Here is an 8516-nt window from a genome sequence, read left to right on the forward strand (position 1 = left end):
ATCTACTGTTCCTGACCCTGACTATGTCAAGGTCTCCAATCACATTCCTGTAGAGGGGAGCTTAACGGCCTTCAGTCCTGAACTCACCATCTAATTTTAATTTTTCACTAGGTATATCAAATATGGAGCAAAAGCAAGAGGACGGGCGTGGGAGTGTAGCAGACACTTAGAGGAGAGATCACGCAGACTCCCCCTAGATCTTTTTCTGGATGGAAAAGTAATCCAAGGTGTTTGGATATGTGATTGGGCAAGATGATCACTGTAAACCGGAGGAAGTTAACGTCTCCTTCCCCTGAAACCTTTCAAATTCGGATCTCAGAGCCCAAAGTGTCCACCATTACACCGTTTCTGAGTGGCAGGAACTGTGAGGGCCTCTGCCCATTTTGGGTCCTCACCCCACACGGCGAAGGGGTGCTGCTTGGTCAAGGGATCATTGCCACATCTTCCATTCTCAAAGGCTCTTGAGGGTGTGCAGCCCAGGTACCCTCTTGTTCTGAGAGGAGTCCTGCCTTCCTGCCCTGATGTTGCTCACATAAGAGGGCAAGACTTCTGTGGCATCCTTGCTGGTCTTCTTTTCCCTCTAACACTGAGGGTCCAGGCATCTGCCCTGGGTTTATTCTGAAGTCCCTAGCCTTTATCCCTTCAGAAGGGAGAAAGCTGTTTTGTTCATGCAGAGGTTTCTGGATCTACCCTTGCTCGTTGGCTGCGTGCTGTTACTCTGCTGCATCTCTTGCCCTGGCGTGCTCAGTTGGCTCCTGTGCAGTGTTTCTGGTGCACAGAGAGTCGATGTTTACCTATTGATCTGTCATCTGCCAACAGCTGTGGGCAGAACGTAAGTGGATCTAGCACCTTAGGAGCTATGTGACATTTGAACAGCTGATTAGTCTTTCCCAAATCCCTGCTCGGACCTGCTAGTAACAGGAGGTAGTTGAAGTTGCATTAGCTCTTCCAGTGTATTAAGCCAGTAATTAGTGATGGAAGTGAACCCAGTGGAGTTGAGCTCAAGGCCTTGATTTATCTCAATCCCAGGACCTCTTAATAATTTTTTTTACTTCCATCCTTCGACTCTTAGTTCACACTATGCTAATTAGCATTTGTTTACAGGTTTGCCTTCTTAAACTTTCCTTTAGTATTATGGCTGTTACTATCTAGCATATTTTCACACATAAAAGCAAGCATATTTCCAGGTATTATCTTTCAGTTTGCATGCTCAGTTGCAGATTCCCTAGCTATATATGTAAAATATATACTAAATATATGTGTATATAGTAGGCTTCATTCCCAGAGTGGAGCCCAGTGTGGGGCTGGAACTCATGACCATGAGATCAAGACCTGAGGAGAGATCAAGAGATGGACACTTAACTGACTCCACCCAGGCACCCCTCCCTAGCAGTACTTTTTGATCTTTTACTGAGGATATGTCCAGCATATTTGTTCAAAGGACCATGAATTAAAGCAGGTATGATCTTTACCTTTAAGAAACATTCAAGCATCCAGAAATTCCACTGCTAGGCAAATTCATTTTTTCCTTTAAGAGAGAAAGAGAGAGTGCAAGTGAGCATGGGAGAAGGGAGGACGGGTGGAGAGAGAGGGAGAGAGAGAGTTGTAAGCTGATTCCGTGCCCAGTGTAGAGTTTGTCTCTAGGCTTGGTCTCACGACCCTGAGATTGTGACCTGAGCCAAAATCAAGAGTTTGAGTCATCCAGACACCCCCCTAGGCATATTCTTAAGAGAAATAAAGACATATGTCCAAAAAAACTTGTGCAAGAATATTTAAAGGCAACTTTATTCATAATTATCAATGAGTAGAAACAATCCAAATATCTGTGAACTGATGAATGGGTAATTAATTAATTTATTCCCAAGTTTTTATTTAAATTCCAGTTAGTTAACGTACAGTGCAGTATTAGATGCAGGTGTAGAGTTTAGTGATTCATCACTTTTATACAACCCCCAGCGCTCACCACAGCAAGTGCACTCCTTCATCCCCATCATCTATTTAGCCCATTCCCCTGCCTACTCCCTTCTCCCCTATTTGTTGTCTATAGTTAAGAGTCTGTTTTTTCTTTTTTCTTTTCTTCCCCTTACATTCATTTGTTTTGTTTCTTAAATTCCACAAAGGAGTGAAATCATATGGTGTTTGTCTTTCTCTGACTGATTTATTTCACTTAGCATAATACTGATGAATGATTAATTTAAATGTAGTTATACCCACACAATGCAATATTATTTGGCCACTAAAAAAAATGAAGTACTGATACGTGATGTAAGATAGGTTAGCTTTGAAAGCATTATAGTAGATGAAAGAAGCCAGACATAAAATACCAACATGATGTATGATTTCATTTACATAAAATATCCAGAATGTGCAGGTCTATAAACACAAAAAGTATGTTAGTAATTGCCCCCAGAGCCAGCGATGGGAGGGACTGCAGATAAACGCAGAGTGACAGACAATGAATATGGAGTTTCTTTGGGGGGTGATGAACATAACCTAACACTCTCTGTGGTGAGGAGTGTACGACTCTGTGAACACACTAAAAACGAATTGCATATTTTAAGTGGGTGAATTGTACGGCATGTGGATTGTGTCTCAATTTTTTTTTAATATTCAAACAAATCAGTGCAACTTTTTTTTTTTTTTTACCTAAAATTCAAAATAAATTCTGCAGGGTTATTTCTCCCTGCAGGCCTCACATAAAAACTCTTGTATCTCCAAAGGACATAGTCTAGCAAGTTGGCCAAAGGGCTGCTCTCCCCTCGCCTATGGGAGGCAAAGCACAGGGGTCGGGTGTAACCAGGAACAAATTGGAAACCCTAATGTTGTAGGAAATCTATCTCCTGACATTTTCTGCTTCTTATATAACAAGTTGGGAGGTTTTTATCTCCAGGTTTCACTGTACAAAAATAGCATTAATGCTGCAATATTCTATCCTCTGGGTTGCCTGTACTCTTATTTGATGAGCTAGGAAGAGAGATGGAGACAGCATATTGGGGAGATGTGGAGGAGGAGTCGCTCTTGCCAGAAACCTGGGAATCATCCCTGACACCTCCCTCTCTCCTGCCCTCCAGAGTCTAACCAGCTGCCAGATTGTGTGATCGATCTACCACCGAATGTCTGCTTCTCTCCGTCTTCACTAGTGCTACTCGGACTGCCATCCGCCTCCTTCCTCATCAGGAACATCTTCACCATCCTCTTTCCCCTGAGTGACCATAGTGACCTCTTTAACTGTTCACCTGTATCATATACACCTTCACTCCCACCTCAACTACCACCCCTTCCAAGTCTGTACTTCAATCTCTGATCAAAGAGAACATTTAAAAATGCAAGCCTGACCTGGAAATTCTCCATTTCAAAACATATTTCTTCCTCCCAAATTCTTCTGAAGTCCAGAATCTTCCACAGTTTAGAAGATCCTGCTTGTCTTTGCAACTCATTCTTCTCCAGCCACGTTGGCCTCTCACATCCTTGAACTAACCTGTGAAGCTCCTTCAGTGCTTGAGAATTGTGTGCATGCGGTTCCCTCCTCCACCTTGCTCTCCTAGCCTCTCTTGCTCCTAATGAATTTCTCCTGGTCTCTCATGTTTCATCATCAATATCATTTTCTCACTAAAGCCTCTGCTCTATAACTCCCAGTACCTCATTACACGTGCTCTTATTCCCAGGGTTCCTCTTTGGAGCTTTGGAGCACTCATTGCAGTTATAATGAATTGTTTGTGCAACTATTTGTTTTATGTCTGTCCCCAAAACTAGTCTAAAGGCTTCTGGAGAAGATTATTCCCCCGGAGCCTCCAGTGTCTGATCCAGGTTTAGCCCAATAGTTTATCCTCAATCACTATTACAAAATGAAGGTGGAATAGAAATCAGGGAGGAAGAAGGATGAATGGGAAAGCTTGGCGGGAAGCAGAGTCAGCAGTGAGTGAATGAGGCCACCCGGTCGCTGGGGCCCGTTGGGCTAGTGCCTCGCTACGCCGAGCAGGTTTGGCCAGGGCCACGGCAGAGAAGTTGTGTGAATGGGGATGCTGGTGGGGCTGCTTGGGGGAGCGCTTGCAGAGGTAGCTCCTGTGCTCAGCGGACTCTGGCAAAGCCATGGCCTGTGGGAGTAGGAAGGGGGTTTCAGATGGCCCTGCCACTGTTAAGATGTCCCTGAACCTAATGAGACTGGGAGGAGGTCTTTGTCACCTCCAGGAGGTAGGTGCCATGTGTGGATGTTCTGTGCAAAGTACCATCTGTTCTGCAGACTTCCACTCTGGGCCATCACTGGTGACAGAGGCTGGTGTGTGGGATCATGCATTTATTTTATAACTACCCGTTGCCATGGGACAGTCAGGGCTTTCACCCCAAGAAGGTCCATATTCTCCACTGTCTTGCCTCCAGCACACATGGGCGTGTATCTGCCCTGCCCTTACACATTCTCCAGAGTAGAAACCACAGCTCTGCCCAAGGGGCAGCAGTTGTTACATGGCTGGAGTCAAACAGTCAGATTCAAATTCCCACCCAGCCACGTCCTAATTGTATAACCTGGGCATGACTGATTACTTGGAATCTGTAAGGGTTTGTAATCTTCATTTGCAAACTGGGCACGATAATACAGCCTGTGCCCATAAGGTTACCATAAGAATACAATAAAATATCCCATGTAAAACCCCTAGTACTTGGAAGAAAAATTCAATAAATATTAGATATTTTATTAGAAATTTGTCCTAGTGCCTTACTGCACTTCACGTGAAAATTTGTTGTATTAATAATTTATGAACTGACATTCTTACAGCTTTACTTTATGCCAATTTTCTCCTGTGGTGCTTCAGGTGAGTGTGGGGAACAGATGGCTGTCATCCTCCCTGACGGTGCCTTTGGGGTGTTCATGAAGTCAAGGACTGGGAGTTTGTCACTATATGGACCAGGTGGCCTTTCCTTTAAGCCTCAGGCTGCCTTATTAAATCTAACCAGTTTCTGGCATATGCAGAAGAGGACCATAAAGAAATTTAGATTTGGATAAAGAATTTGCTTTGCTGTTCACTAGAGCTGGAACCTTGGGCAAATCACTTAATTTCTCCAACTCTTGCTTTCCTCATTTATAAAATCAGTAACAACCCTTTCATCTTTGGGTTACTGAGAGGCTAGAGCAAAATCCCGTGTCTGTAGAGGCCTAGGACAGAGCCTGAAGCATAGCGGTCATGTTACACAGTTTCTTAAATTTGGATCTGATTGTGATTGGTCAATGTCAATCCATTTCCAAGTTAGGAAAAACACATTTCAAGCCATATCACCTACCCACTGGAGGCTCAGCAACACTGCTGTCTGGGTGGATGAGGCATATTTTTCCATTTATGTACCTCAACCTGTTCCAGCTCCTTTATGTCTGTTTAGAGGTTTTCTTTCCTTACCAAAAAATGATAGTTTGAACTTGTTTCAATTCTATTCTCTTTTTTTTCTCCCCAATGGTCTCTTCAGTTCCCAGTTGCCTATTCTCTCCATGTTACTACATTAGTGATCTTTCTAAATGCAGATCTGATTGTGGTCCTCCCCTGTTTAAAATCCTCGGAAAATAAATAAATAAATAAATAAATAAATAAATAAATAAATAAATAAAATCCTCGGTTGGCCCACTGTCACTTTGAGAATAATAGCTCCTCTGGCCATCTCCTACCACTGCCTTCCAGGTCCTCCACACCCAAGCCACCTGAAACTGCAGTTTTCAGAACACTCCAGCCTCTTTCACACCTTCTTCCCTTTCCTCTGTGTTATTTTGAAAGTCTTGGAATGACTTCCAACATACTTCCACAACTCAGTTTACTTCTACTTATCTTCCAAAACTTAGCTGTAAGTGAAAGGACAAGCCTCAGACGGAGAAAATATTTGCCAACCATATAGCTGATAAAGGACTTGTATCTAGATTATATTAAAGGGCTCTCAAAACTCAAAAGTAAGAAGACACAACAGAAAAAATGGACACGAGATTTGAATGGACACTTCACCAAGAAGATATGCAGATGGGAAACGTATGAAAAGTTGCTCAGCATGATTAGTCAACAGTGAAATACAAGTTAACACCACAATGAGATATCACTACACATCAATCAAAATGGTTCAAATTAAGAAGACTGACCACATCAGGTGTCAGTGAGGATGCTGAACAGTTGGAACTCTCTCATGTTTCTACTGGGAATACAAAATGCTATGACCACTATGACCACCTTGAAAATAGCTTGGCAGTCGCTCTCTCTCTCACGCTCTCTCTCTCTCTCTGTGTCTCTCATTAATAAATAAATAAAATCTTAAAAAAAACAGCTTGGCAGTTTTTTAAAACAAAACTGAACCATATCTCTACCATATGATCCAGCCATTACACTCCTAGGCAATCAAGAGAAATGAAAACTTATATTCACACAAAGACTTACGCATGAATATTCATATGATTTGCTTGTAGTAGCCAAAACCTAAAAACACTACCAGATGCCCACCTTCGGGTAGTCCTCCAATGGAATGCTACCAGTGACAAATAGGCATGAACTATTCGTGCGTGCTACAACACAGGAATCTCAGAGTAATTATGCTGATGAAAGAAGACAGACAAAAAGGAGCATGTGCCGTATGATTCCATTTATTCAAAATTCTAGGAAATGGAAAGTAAAGTATAGCGACATTAAGCAGATCAGAGTCTGCCTGGGGAGGGAAGGTTAAAGGGGGGACAAGGAAAGGTTACAAAGGGGTGTGATGGAGACACTTTGGGTTAACGACTATGTTCATTATTTGGATCGTGGTGCGGTTTCATGAGTATACACATTATCAGAACATGTCAAAATGTGCACTTCACGTTCTGTTTACATCAAGTCTGTCTCAATGAAGCTGTTACAACATTCAAAATGAAGAACAGCTGCAAAACCCCCCAAAACTTAACTCTAGTGTCCCCTCTTTAAGGATCCTTTTCCTGGTCTCTCCACCCTCAAAGCGACCCCTTAGCACCCTGTGCAAACCTCTGCCGCAGCACTTACCATATTAGACTAGGGTTTCTAATGCACTGGCTGTCTCTGTCACCACATTGTAAGTGATGCGAGGCCCGAGGCTCTGACGTCTCTGCCTGTACAGTCTTATTGAGGTTCTCAGTGCCTGAGAGTTCAATACAAGCGATCATTTATCTTCTTTGAAACTTAACACGATTTTTTTTTAATGCGGAAGCCATATCTCATAAGCAAAATCCATCTCTTCAGTGATGTTGTTTCAAATTGAAAGTTTGTCTATAAATATAAAACATATATATATTTAATATAACTTTATGCCTATAAATTCAATGGAAGTCCTAGGCTTCTGAAGGACAAAAAAATTCATGCAAAAAGCAAAGCTTCTGCAGGTGGGTGTGGCTGAGAGGATGTTCCGGGGCTAGAAGCCGTTCAAGATACTTTATTCCCTAGAGCAGCAAACTCTGGCCAGTTGGCACCTTTAAAATGATCCATGGAGGGATTTTTCATTTTGGAAAACAGGTTTATTAGGGAAATTATTACACATATTAATATCTAGAATGCTATTTTCTTGCTAATGATGTTGTAATGGGTTGCAGTGGGATAATATAACTGCTCCGAGTGCATAACTTACCGAGGCTGCCTACCTCCGTGATGACTTACGGGTTGAGGCCCTCATTAGTCCTGGCTTGCACTGGCTGCTGCGGAGAGCCGCACTAAGAGTCTTGTGCAAGTTTGGAAAAACCTCAAGTTTAATGTCCCAAATGACTGTAGACTGCAACAGTCATTGCTTTTTACAGAAACCCAATATCCCTGCTTTTTTAGAGAGACGTGAAGCAACAACACAGCCAATGCAGGGGACGTGAGCTTGAAAGCTGCCAATGTCGGCACCACTACTGGTTTGCCCCTCCACCCACGACAGCGCTGCCTTCAAAGAAGCCTTCTCACTGCTATAGGCCATTTCTCCCACCTGGAAGACGGGGAGATGAGCAAGTCTCGCAAATCTCACTTAAAAGTGTAGCCCATAATGTGTGAGTGCCCCGGATTAGTCAGGATGCCACTGGCAATCATTTCTTTTCTGGCTCTTAAATGCAGCGGACTCCATACCACTCTGCGAACACCATAGAGCGTATTGTAGGCATTATTGTGTGTCCTGAAAGGATGCCACTCTCAAAACAGGCCACATGGTCAAGGCCACGGAACTGCTGTGTTGCATAAAGGCTGAGACTTGGTGCCATGAGCTAGTTCTGAGGAAAGATAACCCGCGGGATGTTTTTTGTAGAAACAATTTGATGTTATTGTCCTGAATGTAATCAGGGTCCTGTGTTGTTTTGGAGGAAACCAATGGAATGAGGACAATGTGGTAGAAGGTTGTCTAGTATTTAGTGACTTAGGGCCAATGCATATATCTTCTTCCTCTGCATATGCTCATCAGGTAAAATGTCTTTTTTTTTTTTTAATTTTTAGGTAACTTATTTGTTTCCAGTGATCCTAACAAAGTGGCCAAATTGTCAGGGTAAGACTATGTTGTCTCCTAGGAAGAACATAGCTCATTTC

The sequence above is a fragment of the Vulpes lagopus genome, chromosome 10 (assembly GCF_018345385.1).
Source record: "Vulpes lagopus strain Blue_001 chromosome 10, ASM1834538v1, whole genome shotgun sequence".
Lineage (NCBI taxonomy): Eukaryota > Metazoa > Chordata > Mammalia > Carnivora > Canidae > Vulpes > Vulpes lagopus.